The sequence below is a fragment of the Chlorocebus sabaeus genome, chromosome 11 (assembly GCF_047675955.1).
Source record: "Chlorocebus sabaeus isolate Y175 chromosome 11, mChlSab1.0.hap1, whole genome shotgun sequence".
NCBI lineage: Eukaryota > Metazoa > Chordata > Mammalia > Primates > Cercopithecidae > Chlorocebus > Chlorocebus sabaeus.
Genome location: NC_132914.1, coordinates 7,539,340 through 7,550,934, shown reverse-complemented (window position 1 = coordinate 7,550,934; position 11,595 = coordinate 7,539,340). Strand labels below are relative to the sequence as shown.

The 11,595-nt window shown below is 40.1% G+C and overlaps 1 protein-coding gene across 2 annotated transcripts in view; it reads right to left on the bottom strand.

The window, feature by feature from the left end:
- Positions 1-210: 210 nt before the first annotated feature.
- PEX5 (peroxisomal biogenesis factor 5) overlaps positions 211-11,595 on the bottom strand; it is a 31,437-nt gene continuing 20,052 nt past the window's right edge. For both annotated transcript variants that reach the window (XM_037988333.2, XM_007967463.3), the window contains one exon: positions 211-382. The gene's annotated coding sequence lies outside the window, so the exon portion shown is untranslated. The remainder of the gene's footprint in view (positions 383-11,595) is intronic.

Sequence of the window (11,595 nt, the reverse complement as noted above, 5' to 3'; positions counted from 1 at the left end):
TTCAACTAGACTAGAGTTCAGAGGAGAACAAAAGATATGACCCTGAGTGGCAGTCGCATCTCCAGACAAGGGATCCATTGCCTTAGCAGATTAAATACGCAGTTTGCTAGAAGACAAGCTATGTAAGTGTCTTAGCCTAAGGTTGTGAGTGGGTTGTTTTACCCTGATTCAACTGTCTCTTTCCTTTTCTTTGAAACACAAGGCTGCCATGTAATGTGTGTTCGAACTTTAATAATTTTCATCTATTGTTTGAACAAATGAGGATTTGTTTTCCTACATGAATTGTCCAAGATGGTAGGTAGCGAATCCAATATGAGTTCAGGATCCCAAGAAAACTCCAGCCCACTCATTCAGAAGCAGGGTCTCCAGAGGCTGTACATTTCTAAAGAAAAACAAATGAGTAAATTGAATAAAACCCAGTTGTACAGTTTGCACTTGAGGAAACTTTGACCTAGAATAGTTTGCCCATCTCTAGAATATTCTTAAATTTAAAGACCAGAAAGTGTCTCAATTGCAATGAATTCCTGTTTTAGTTGATATGAGAAAGACCATTAAGCATCTATATGAATCCTGGAAGGACTCTTAAAGGCTACTGTGATAAGTCACTATCATAATAGTCATCAATAAATCATACCCCCGTGTATCCACATCTCTTGACAGTGTGTCATTTCTTCTCTCCCCATCAAGAGATGAGTCTATTTCTTTACACCCTTGATTCAAGGTTGAACTTCTAAGTTTGTAAAATAGCATCTAACTGATATTAGTTAGACTAACTCACTCCCCTCCCTGAAGTTGCCATCCCACTCTGCATCGAACTGAAACTGCCCGTCTCTTGCTGACCACCACAAAGGGACAACAACCAGGGACTGACCAAGAAGGGACTTAGGGTAAAGGCACAGTGCACCCCATACAACTCGGGGAGGGGAGGAATGTACAGGTGCACACGCAGGGCACTCGCTATGCAGCAGGGCCTGTCATGTCCCTGTTGGCCCCCTAAGTCATTTCCAGCTTGGGTGTATGGGTAGAGGCTGCAAAGCCCCTGCAGCCAGCCCGGGCTGCCAAGGGTCATTCTCCACAGTTATGCCTGCCCTGACGCAGCAGTTATGCCTGCCCTGACACAGCAGTCTGACCTCCTGCCTGTGGGACCAAAGGCAGAGCCTTGTAAAATCAATCATTTGCTTTGACCAATGAAAGGTGGCAGGAGTGAGATTATGCGAGATCCGGAGACTTGGTCTTGAGAGGCCTTGCAGTTCCTGCTGTGTCACTTTGACACCCTGAGACCACCATGCTGTGATGAGGCCATCTAGCCTACTGAGGAATTCTCCTCCATCTTGGAACATTCCAGCCCTAGAGGCATCAGATGACGGCAAGTGGCCCCATGAATGTTACCCGGCAAGTACAGCAAAGAAATGCCCTGATTGCCAATCCACAGAATAGTCAGAAAGAATTAATTATTGTTGTTTTAAGCCACTAAATTTTGGAGTGGTTTTTATGCAGCAAGATATAACTAATATACTTCCCAAGAAAATGTAAATCTCAAACCAAACTCTGAAAGCTTTAAGTGCACTTCACTTGCCCTTTACGAAAAACTTTCCTACTTGGAAAATGAGAACACAGAGTCTTAATCGTCACCACCTTAATTTACCCAAATCTACTAAATATGTTAATATTCCCCATGGGCTGATAGTTCATAGAACTAAATCTTAAAATGAAGATTTTCTACCTGGGAAAGGTTTTTCCAAATGAAACACTGGATTACTTTGAATTATAAATTCATGGTTAAAAGTAACTACTACACTGATGTGAAGAAAGAAAAAATAAATACATAAGAATTAGTGTGTATAAAGTAATAATTTATTAACAAAAGATTAAACATTCTTACTCTCTAACACAAACACTTTAAAAAGTTGTTGGATGGAAATACAGGAAATCTTACTTTGGTTTAATGACTTCAGGGTCCTTGCTGTGTTACAAGAAAAAATACAAAAGAAATACAAATGGGCAATAGGCTAAAGATTAACCATCACGTAAAGACTAAAGAGAAAATAAAAATAATACAAAAAGTTCTGGGTCTAAGTTTCTAAAATTTGTTTTGTTTTTGACTTTTATTGCAGGTTCTGGGTCTAAATTTCATTCAAATATATTGTTACAGATTGAAAGATATTTTACTTACAAATCTTTTTGTCCTAAGATCTTAAAAACAAAAACTAGAAGTTATGATGGTAAAATAAATATAATTCAATTTTACTTCAAAGTAAATTAATTTGTGAATTTTGGACATACAATATTTCTATATAAATATTCTCGGCCGGGCGCGGTGGCTCAAGCCTGTAATCCCAGCACTTCGGGAGGCCAAGATGGGCGGATCACGAGGTCAGGAGATCGAGACCATCCTGGCTGACATAGTGAAACCCCGTCTCTACTAAAAAATACATAAAAACTAGCCGGGAGAGGTGATGGGCGCCTGTAGTCCCAGGTGCTCGGGAGGCTGAGGCAGGAGAATGGTGTGAACCCAGGAAGTGGAGCTTGCAGTGAGCTGAGATCCGGCTACTGCACTCCAGCCTGGGCGACAGAGCAAGACTCCGTCTCAAATAAATAAATAAATAAATATTCTCTCCCATCTTTCCCACAGTGTAAAATAAAAATGCAAACATGGTATTACAGCTTATGCAAGAGTTTGGATTTTCCTTTTTAAAACACTAGATTAAATGAAACCTAAATCATTTACCCTTGCCCTGGAGATAAAGTAAGTTGTTACTACCTTTGTCATTATTTAAGAGTAGGTAATGTATATATGGGTGTGAGTGTTTAAGGAATTTGGGCCAGGCACGGTGGCTCATGCCTGTAATCCCAGCACATTGGGAGGCCGAGGCAGGTGGATCACCTGACATCAGGAGTTCAAGACCAGCCTGGCCAACGTGGTGAAACCCTGTCTCTACTAAAAATACAAAAATTAGCCAGGCATGGTAGCGGACGCCTGTAATCCCAGCTACTCGAGAGGCTGAGGCAGGAGAATCGCTTGAACCCGGGAAGCGGAGGTTGCAGTGAGCCAAGAGCGTGCCATTGCACTCCAGCCTGGGCAACAAGAGTGAAACTCTGTCTCAAAAAAAAAAAAAAAAAAAGAATTTTATTTATTTAATATTTAAATTGATTACAAATAATTTAAATAGTGTCTTTGTAAAACGGGTTTTGTTTTGTTTTTGACTTTTATTCCGGGTTCTGGAAGTACACATGCAGGTTTGTCACATGGAAAAACGGCATGTCGCTGAGGTTTGGTGTACAAATGATGCCATCACCCAGAGGAGTGAGCATAGTACCCATTCGTTTTTCAAACCTTCATCCCGCTCCCAGCTCTCTGGTAGTCTGCAGTGTCTATTGTTCTTATCTTTATGTTCATGTGTACTACATGTTTAGCTCCCACTTATAAGTGAGAATCTGTGGTATTGGGTTTTCTGTTCCTGTGTTAATTTGCTTAGGATAATAGCCTCTAGCTGCAGCCATGTTGCTGCAAAGGACATGATTTTGTTCTTTTTTGTGGATGCATAGTATTCTATATTGCATATGTATCACATTTTTTTATCCAGTCCACCATTGATGGGCATCCAGGTTGATTCCACATCATTGTTATCATGAACACTGCTGCAATGAACATATGAGTGCATGTGTCTTTTAAGTAGGGATTTATTTTCCTTTGGGTATATACCCTGTAATGCGACTACTGGGTCAAATGGTAGTTTTAAGTTCTTTGAGGAACCTCCAAACTGCTTTCCACAGTGTCTGAACTAATTTACATTCCCACCAACAGAGTATAAGTCCCCTTCTCTCTGCAACCTCACTAACATGTTACTTTTCTGACTTTTTAATAATAGCCATTCTGACTGGTGTTAAGATGGTATCTCATTGTGGTTTTGATTTGCATTTCATTAGTAACGTTGAGCATTTTTTCATATATTTGTTGACCAAATGAATGTCTTATTTTGAAAAGTGTCTGTTCATGTCCTTTGCCCATTTACAAAATGGTTTTCTTAACCTTAGCTGTGACTGTAAATTTTGCAGACTACAAAGTCATCCAAATGCATTATCTGAGTAAAATTTTAAGATGCCGCATATCTCTGATAAATTTGGGTTATCAACAGTAATTGTATTGCTCATTGATGCTAGCTTCAATATAATTTCTAAAATCCCAAGATGAATTTAGAAATTTTGACTAATACCACCACAGATACTGATAATGATATCATTATCAGTATTATATTAATAGGTAATAGTCTGTATCTGAAGATTTCTAAAGTAATTTCAAAATCTATTCATGTTTTTAATGCAAAAGCATGAATAATATAACATTCACAATTTTTTAAGAGAATAATTCTTACCAAATAAGGAAAATAGAAGTTTCTGTAAACTAATGAATTGTTTTACCATTAGTGCTCCTTGATATACAGCCAAAAATCTCTTGCACGTGTGCACTAGGAAATAACTACAAGAATATCCATAGCAACAATTTGTTCATTACAGTCAAAAGTAAAAACCACCTAAATGTTAATTGACAGAAGAATGAGCAAATTATTTGTGATGTATTTGCGAACTGCAGCTATATACTAAAATACAAATGAGTCTTTGAAATATAATGAATAAAAGTAAATCCCAGGAAACTATAATAGAATGATACCATTTTTAGAAGACTCAAAAGTCATTCTTATTGGTGAAAACTTAGAAGCATTGCGTACACAAGAAAGAATAAACTCTTTCATTCAATTGTGTGTTGGAGAGTCTAGATGGTGCAGTATAATTTTTTTAAAGATACAATAGTTATAACGATTGGAGAGGAATAAATAAAAAGGTCATCATTTCTATATGGTATGATTGTGTATGATTATAGAAAATCCAAAAGAATCTATTGTCAGATTGATTAAACCTACTGAATCTGTAAGAGAATTTGGCAATTGGATATATCACTACACGAAAAGAATTGCATTTTCATATTCAAAAAGAATTGCCAGAAATAAACTATTTTTACATATAATTTAATAAAGACATAATTTATAATATTAAGTACCTAGAAATAAATTTAATAATTATAAAACATCGCACTAAGTGCTTGCTTTGGCAGCACATATACTAAACTTTATATTTTAAAAATAGCAAACATTTAAGTATATTAAAAGATATTTAGGCCAGGCATGGTGGCTCACGCCTGTAATCCTAGCACTTTGGGAGGTCAAGGCAGGCAGATCACCTGAGGTCAGGAGTTCAAGACCAGCCTGACCAACACGGCAAAACCCCGTCTCTACCAAAAATACAAAATTCTACAAGAAAATACGAAAATACAAGAATTCTACCTATTGGTATATACCCAAACAATAGCTGGGCATGGTGGCGCACACTTGTAGTCCTAGTTACTTGGGTGGCTGAGGCAGAAGAATTGCTTGAACCCTGGAGGCGGAGGGAGCAGTGAGCAGAGATTGTGTCACTGCGCTCCAGCCTGGGCAACAAGAGCAAGACTCTGTCTCAAAAAAAAAAATATATATATATACACACACACACACACACACACACACGTATATATATATATATATATATATATATATATATATATACAAATTTCATGGAAAAAAAATAATTGTAAAGATATCAGCTCTTTCCAAATTGATCTACAGATTAAATGTAATCCCAACTAAAATCCCAATAGGCTTTTTTGTAGAAATTTATAAACTCCTTACATAATATATAGGAAAGAGCAAAGACTCAAGAATATTTTTCAAAAAAACACAAAAGTGAATAACTGGGGAAGGAAACTTTCTCTGGAAGACACAAAGGCTATGACAAAAGTTAGATCACTAAGACAGAGTGGTATCAACACAGGGACAGACAAAAAAATTAATGAAACCAAATAGAAATGAAAGAGATGGCACTGTAGATCACTGGAGAAAGGATAAGTCATTCCGTGAATGTTTCTGGAGTAACTATCCATATGAAAAACAGTATTAAGTTGGATTCTTACCTCATACCATATATAAAAATCAATTTCGGATGGATTAAAGTCTTAAATGTGAAAGTCAATGCTTTAAAATTTATAGAGCAATATAGAGAATAATATTTTTATGATTTTGAAGTAGGCAAGGACTTTTGAACTACACACAAAAACCAATAATCATATTTTTTAAAGTGAGAAATGTAACTACAACAAACTTTTGTTAGTCAAAAAAAAAAAAAAAAAAAAAAAAAGCCAGTACATGAAAAGACAAGCCACAAACTGACAGAACTTATTTGTAATACATATGGATTAGTATCCAAAATACATAAGGATCTTCTAAAAATCAGTAATATAAAAACAACCCAATAGAAAAATGGACAATAGACATAAATTAGGCAATTCACAGTAATTCACAATAAAAACATTGAGCATCCTCTCATATTTATTGGCTATTAATATAAATAGCCAATAAATATGAATAGCCAATAAATATGAAAGGATGCTCAATGTTTCTATTATGTTTTTATTAATCAGAAATGCAGGCCAGGTGCGGTGGCTCATGCCTGTAACCCCAGCACTTTGGGAGGCCAAGGTGTGTGGATCACCTGAGGTCCGTTCAAGACCAGCCTGGCCAACATGGTGAAACCCCGTATCTACTAAAAATACAAAAATTAGCCGGGCATGATGGCAGGCTCCTGTAATCCCAGCTACTCAGGAGGCTGAGGCAGGAGAATCGCTTGAACCTGGGAGGTAGAGGTTGCAGTGAACTGAGATCACGCCACTGCACTCCAGCCTGGGCGACAGAGCGAGACTCCATCTCAAAAAATAAGAAGAAGAAGAAAAGAAATGCAAAGAAAAATCACAACGGAATACCATTTTAAAGTCACTAGAAGGGAAAAATTAATGTCTAACAATTCCAAATTATAGAACAAGTTGGAGTTCAACAGTACTAAGCACAGGAAAGATATAGAGCAGTGGGAATTCTTATACATTTATGATGGGGATGGAAAGTGGTACTCACTTTAAAAACAGTTCAACATTACCCTATATTAAACAGGGTACCTACCCTAAATTATTCACAAGAATTCTACCCATTGGCCTATACCTAACAATTGGTATGCACCCGACTCAACAATTCTACTCCTTGGTATATACCCCAAAATGCTTGCATATGTGCACTAGGAGACAATTACATGAATATTCCCAATTTGTTCTTTACAGAGAACAGTGGAAACAACCTAAATATTAACAGAAGAATGAACAAATTATTTGTGGCATCTTAGTGAACAGCAGCTGTACACTAAAATATGAATGAGTCTTTGAAATGTAATGCTAGATGAATAAAAGCAAGTTCCAAGAATGTAAAACCAAAAGGTACCATTTTGAGAAAGCTCAAAAACAAATGCATTATTGTTATAGGGAAGCATACGCTGAAAGAACCTCATTTTTGTGCTTTATAAATTACATGTTAAGTGTATTCTCAGTATTATTAAATGTTACATAGTTTTAAACAATGAATAAAAAGGCTTAGTTATAATTTAGTGACTGATGGGATATGGGAGTGAAGAAATATTTCAGAACTAGAGTTTCCAGGCTGGGAAATGGAAAAAGGGTGCTGCCATTAGTAATAACTAATTGTATTAGGAAAGGCTAAATATGGAGAGAAACGACCACATTAGACCTACTATGAGAAACCCCTGGGCCTGGACTCCATTCACTCTGCACTATGTCAAACTAGGTCATAGTTATGACCGAGGGTCATTAGATGCCTTGAAGATCTGGGTATTCTCCCTTCCCTAGTACATGATAATTCTAGTATTTGGCGATAGGTCCTTTGAGAGATTTGGAGAATATGTATTGAATATACTTATATGTGGTATCACATGGTTCTTTTTGAAAGAGACTTGCCCTTCTCTTCAGTTAATAACTAATTCAGATCTGGAACCTGGGCAAAGGTGATTCCATTGTAGGGGCTGACATTAGCCTTTTGCCATGCCTTCACTGGCTGTCCATCTCTCTTGCTCTGAGGAAGAACAGGGTTGATTAGCCATGACAAATACGTTCACGTGGATCAAGGGCCCCTCGTTCCTATTCCAACCTTACCATCTACTATGGTAATAATGCTCCTCTTGCTCTGAGGATTAACTGCCTCTACACAGCCTCTACAATTCCAGAACCCTATCATCCCAATTGACACGAGGGAGCCCTCTTTTTCTAATTAGTCTATATGGGATTCAGTATAGGTTTTCAATCGATGCTTGAGCTCAGGAGCATTTTCTGGGTTTTTGTCTTGTTTTGTTTTTTTGAGACAGAGTCTTGCCCTGTCCCCCAGGCTGGAGTGCAATGGCACGATCTCGGCTCACTGCAACCTCCGCCTCCTGGGTTCAAGTAATTTTCCTGCCTCAGCCTCCTGAGTAGCTGAGATTACAGACACGCACTAACACGTCCAGCCAATTTTTGTTTTTTTAAATAGAGACGGGTTTTCACCACGTTGGTCAGGCTGGTCTCGAACTCCTGATCTCAGGTGATCCACCCACCTCGGTCTCCCAAAGTGCTGGGATTACAGGCATGAGCCACCCCTCCCAACCTCATTAATTTGGTTCTCAAGAGAGATCATTCTCTTTTTCTACTTACTTATTGCATTTTTAATTAGAAAATCCTGTTTATTCATTCTAAGAAGTCATTTGTGCTCTACTGGCATTTTCTTGAGAATTCCTGTGTGTGTGTGTGTGTGTGTGTGTGGGTGGTGGTAGTGGTGGTGGTGGTGGTGTGTGCTGAAGTTCTCTTCTGATTCTCTTAATTGGCCATGGGCCATAGTTGAGTTCTGCCCCAATACTCTCCTTCTTCCCAGTCTGTGCAAATGAAAGCAGGACCAATAAAGGTGTGGCACCTCAGACACCAGAGAGCAGCTCATCCAGATGTCTGTGGCCTCTGCAATGCCGGTGTGGTCAAGGCAATCAGTAATCAGTCATACCCAAGGTGGTCCCTCCCACCATCACCGTCTCATTGTGCTGCTCTCTCCTGACACTAGTATGAGTCTTCTTAGTAAGGACTCAGAAGCTCTGTTACCAAGCTGCATAGCCTTAGTCTCCAAAGCCACAGTTTCCTTGCAAAGAGCTCCTTCCCACTCCACATAACTGCTGAACCCCAGGCCCTGGGCACTGAGGAGCCTCTGGGCAGGACGCACACCCCCACCCCTGCAGAAGTCCCTCTCCAGGAGCAGTGTTCTCCCTTCCATACCAAGAGCAGTTGAATGGGGTTCCTGGCTCATTCCTTGGCTTTGTTCTGAAGGGGAGCACCCCCTTAACTGTGCCCTCTCTAGGCGGAGCCCTCCAGAAAAGTATCCACCTGTACCTTTGTCTCAGGGCACTTCCCCTTGGGGAGGCACAGTGATCAAGAATTTCAATTCATCTTCTCCAACTAGGAGAGAATCAAAACATCTCCACACATGGATCAGCTCCCTTGGCATTTCCTGATTCTTCCACCCACAGTTCTAGAATGCATTCAGTTCACTCAGCAGCACTGATTCAACTTTTACCTGTCATGCACGATAGTGAGAAGTCAGAGGTAAGAGATAACACGTCATGTCTAAGAACATTATTTTCAGTGATGAGGAATTGATGGCAAATGAAATGAGGAAAAAAAAAAAAAAAGAAGAAGCTATCACAGCAAACCAAGAAAGAGGATGGACCCCTGAACAAAAGTACTAACAAAGGCGCAGAGATGGGAGGACCTCCGTGACCTATACCGAGGAGGTAGACCCTGCAGGACTGGGGACTAAGGGAGTATTACGGGAGAACAAGGAGTCCAGATCCACTCACTACTTTCTCCTCATGTGCCTGCAAGTCTACAAAACAAGGCGCAGATTTTTGGAAGGAAATTCCTATTTTGAATTTGTTGAATTTAAGGTACCTAGGGAACATCCAAGTGGAGAAGACAGAACATCGTAGCTGTGCCACGTATCTAAGGCCTGGAGTGAGATCTAGGTGAGACTGTCATCAACATTTACGTGGTAGTTACACCACAGGTGTGGACGAGGGCACCACAGGATCCTGCAAAGCAAGGAAAGCAAGGCAAGAACAGCCCTGAGGAAGATCAACATTAAGCAGCAGATAGAGACACATAAGGGAGACTGAGAAGAAGAAGAAGAACCATGCGAGAAGAAATAACAGAAGCAGGGGAGAAGACTTAAAGAAAGGTGTTCATCAGTGCGGAACCAGAGTACAGCCATATAGATTGTGAACTGTACAACACTGCAGATCGGCAGATGGATATTAACGGCATAGTAATACGCAGTGCACAACCTGCCTAACCAGGTGTGGCAGAGCTCACAGTACGGTCAAGATCAGAAAGAAATGTGTCCATCTGCTTTGGCAATCTGTGAAGTCAGGTGGCCTCGGCAAAGCAGTTGCATTGGTGACTGCAGGGAACAGTGCTGCGGGAGAAGACGTGAATGAAATGGCCTTGAGTGGAGGCAGTGTGCACGGCCCACTTGCTGAAGCGGCTTGGCTGTGAGCGGGAGGGTGGGGTGGGGGAGTGCTCAGGTCTGCTGCAGCTTCTGTGCTTTCTGTTGGAATGTACAGATCAGAGCCTTTGCTCCCAGGACCTGGACTCCTTTTCCATCGAAACTCTCCAGGGCTGGCTCCTGCCAATCACGCAGATAACCTCATGTGAAAGGCCTTTCCTCACCAGCCTAATGTTGCCACCACTAACCCTCCCCTTCACTCTCTAGTACATAGTGACATTTTTGTTTCTTCAGAGCACTTATAACTGAAATTGTCTTACTTGTGTACTGTCTCTTCTCCAACAAGCATGTTAGCCCCAAGAGCAGGGATCTCATCTGCTTTGTGAATCATAGCCCTGGTGCCTGGAACTGGGGCTTGGCATATGGTAGGGGGTCAGCAAATGTTGGCTAAATTTTATTGGATTCAAAAGATGTACCTGGCACAAGCCATGCAAGAAAAGCATCCTCTTGGACACATTAATGCTACCAAAATCAGGTGAAGCAGACAAACCTGGAGACTTGGCTTAAACCAAGTGTTAGCTTAATTCTTAAGTCATTTACACAGCCAGACTTTGTCATGTCCTGCACCTGTGTAGGGTGGAAACTGCTCCTCCACCTGCCCAGCCCACTTCCCGCCTGGGTCTTTGCACCACCACCCTGCAGAGCCCAAGACACCAGCTGCCTCATGATCACCCAGGTGGCTACAGGTGCCATCACAGCTTCCTGCTCCCCTCCCCCAGGTGTTTAATTTTCTCCTCTAGAAAAGTACCACATGCACCAAGAAAATTTGAGAATTACAGAGAAGTATGATCTCCCCACTTTTAGCACATTGAGATAGTTCCCTATTGTCTTTTCAATGCATTTTTTTCTTGAGACGATCTGTAAATAATTGACTAACCATTTTTCTCACTATATTGTTAGCATCTATTTGTCACTGGAAATTATTCCATAAATGATTAAATAGCAATAGTTATATTTCACTGTCTGGACAATTTACTTACCCAGTTGTGTTTCAGACCTGTTTTCTTTTGTTTTTGGGTTTTTGGGGTTTTTTTTTTGGCAGCTTTTGAGCCAACTGGAAAAAAAAAAATTAGACTTTGGTCAGGTATGGTGCTGA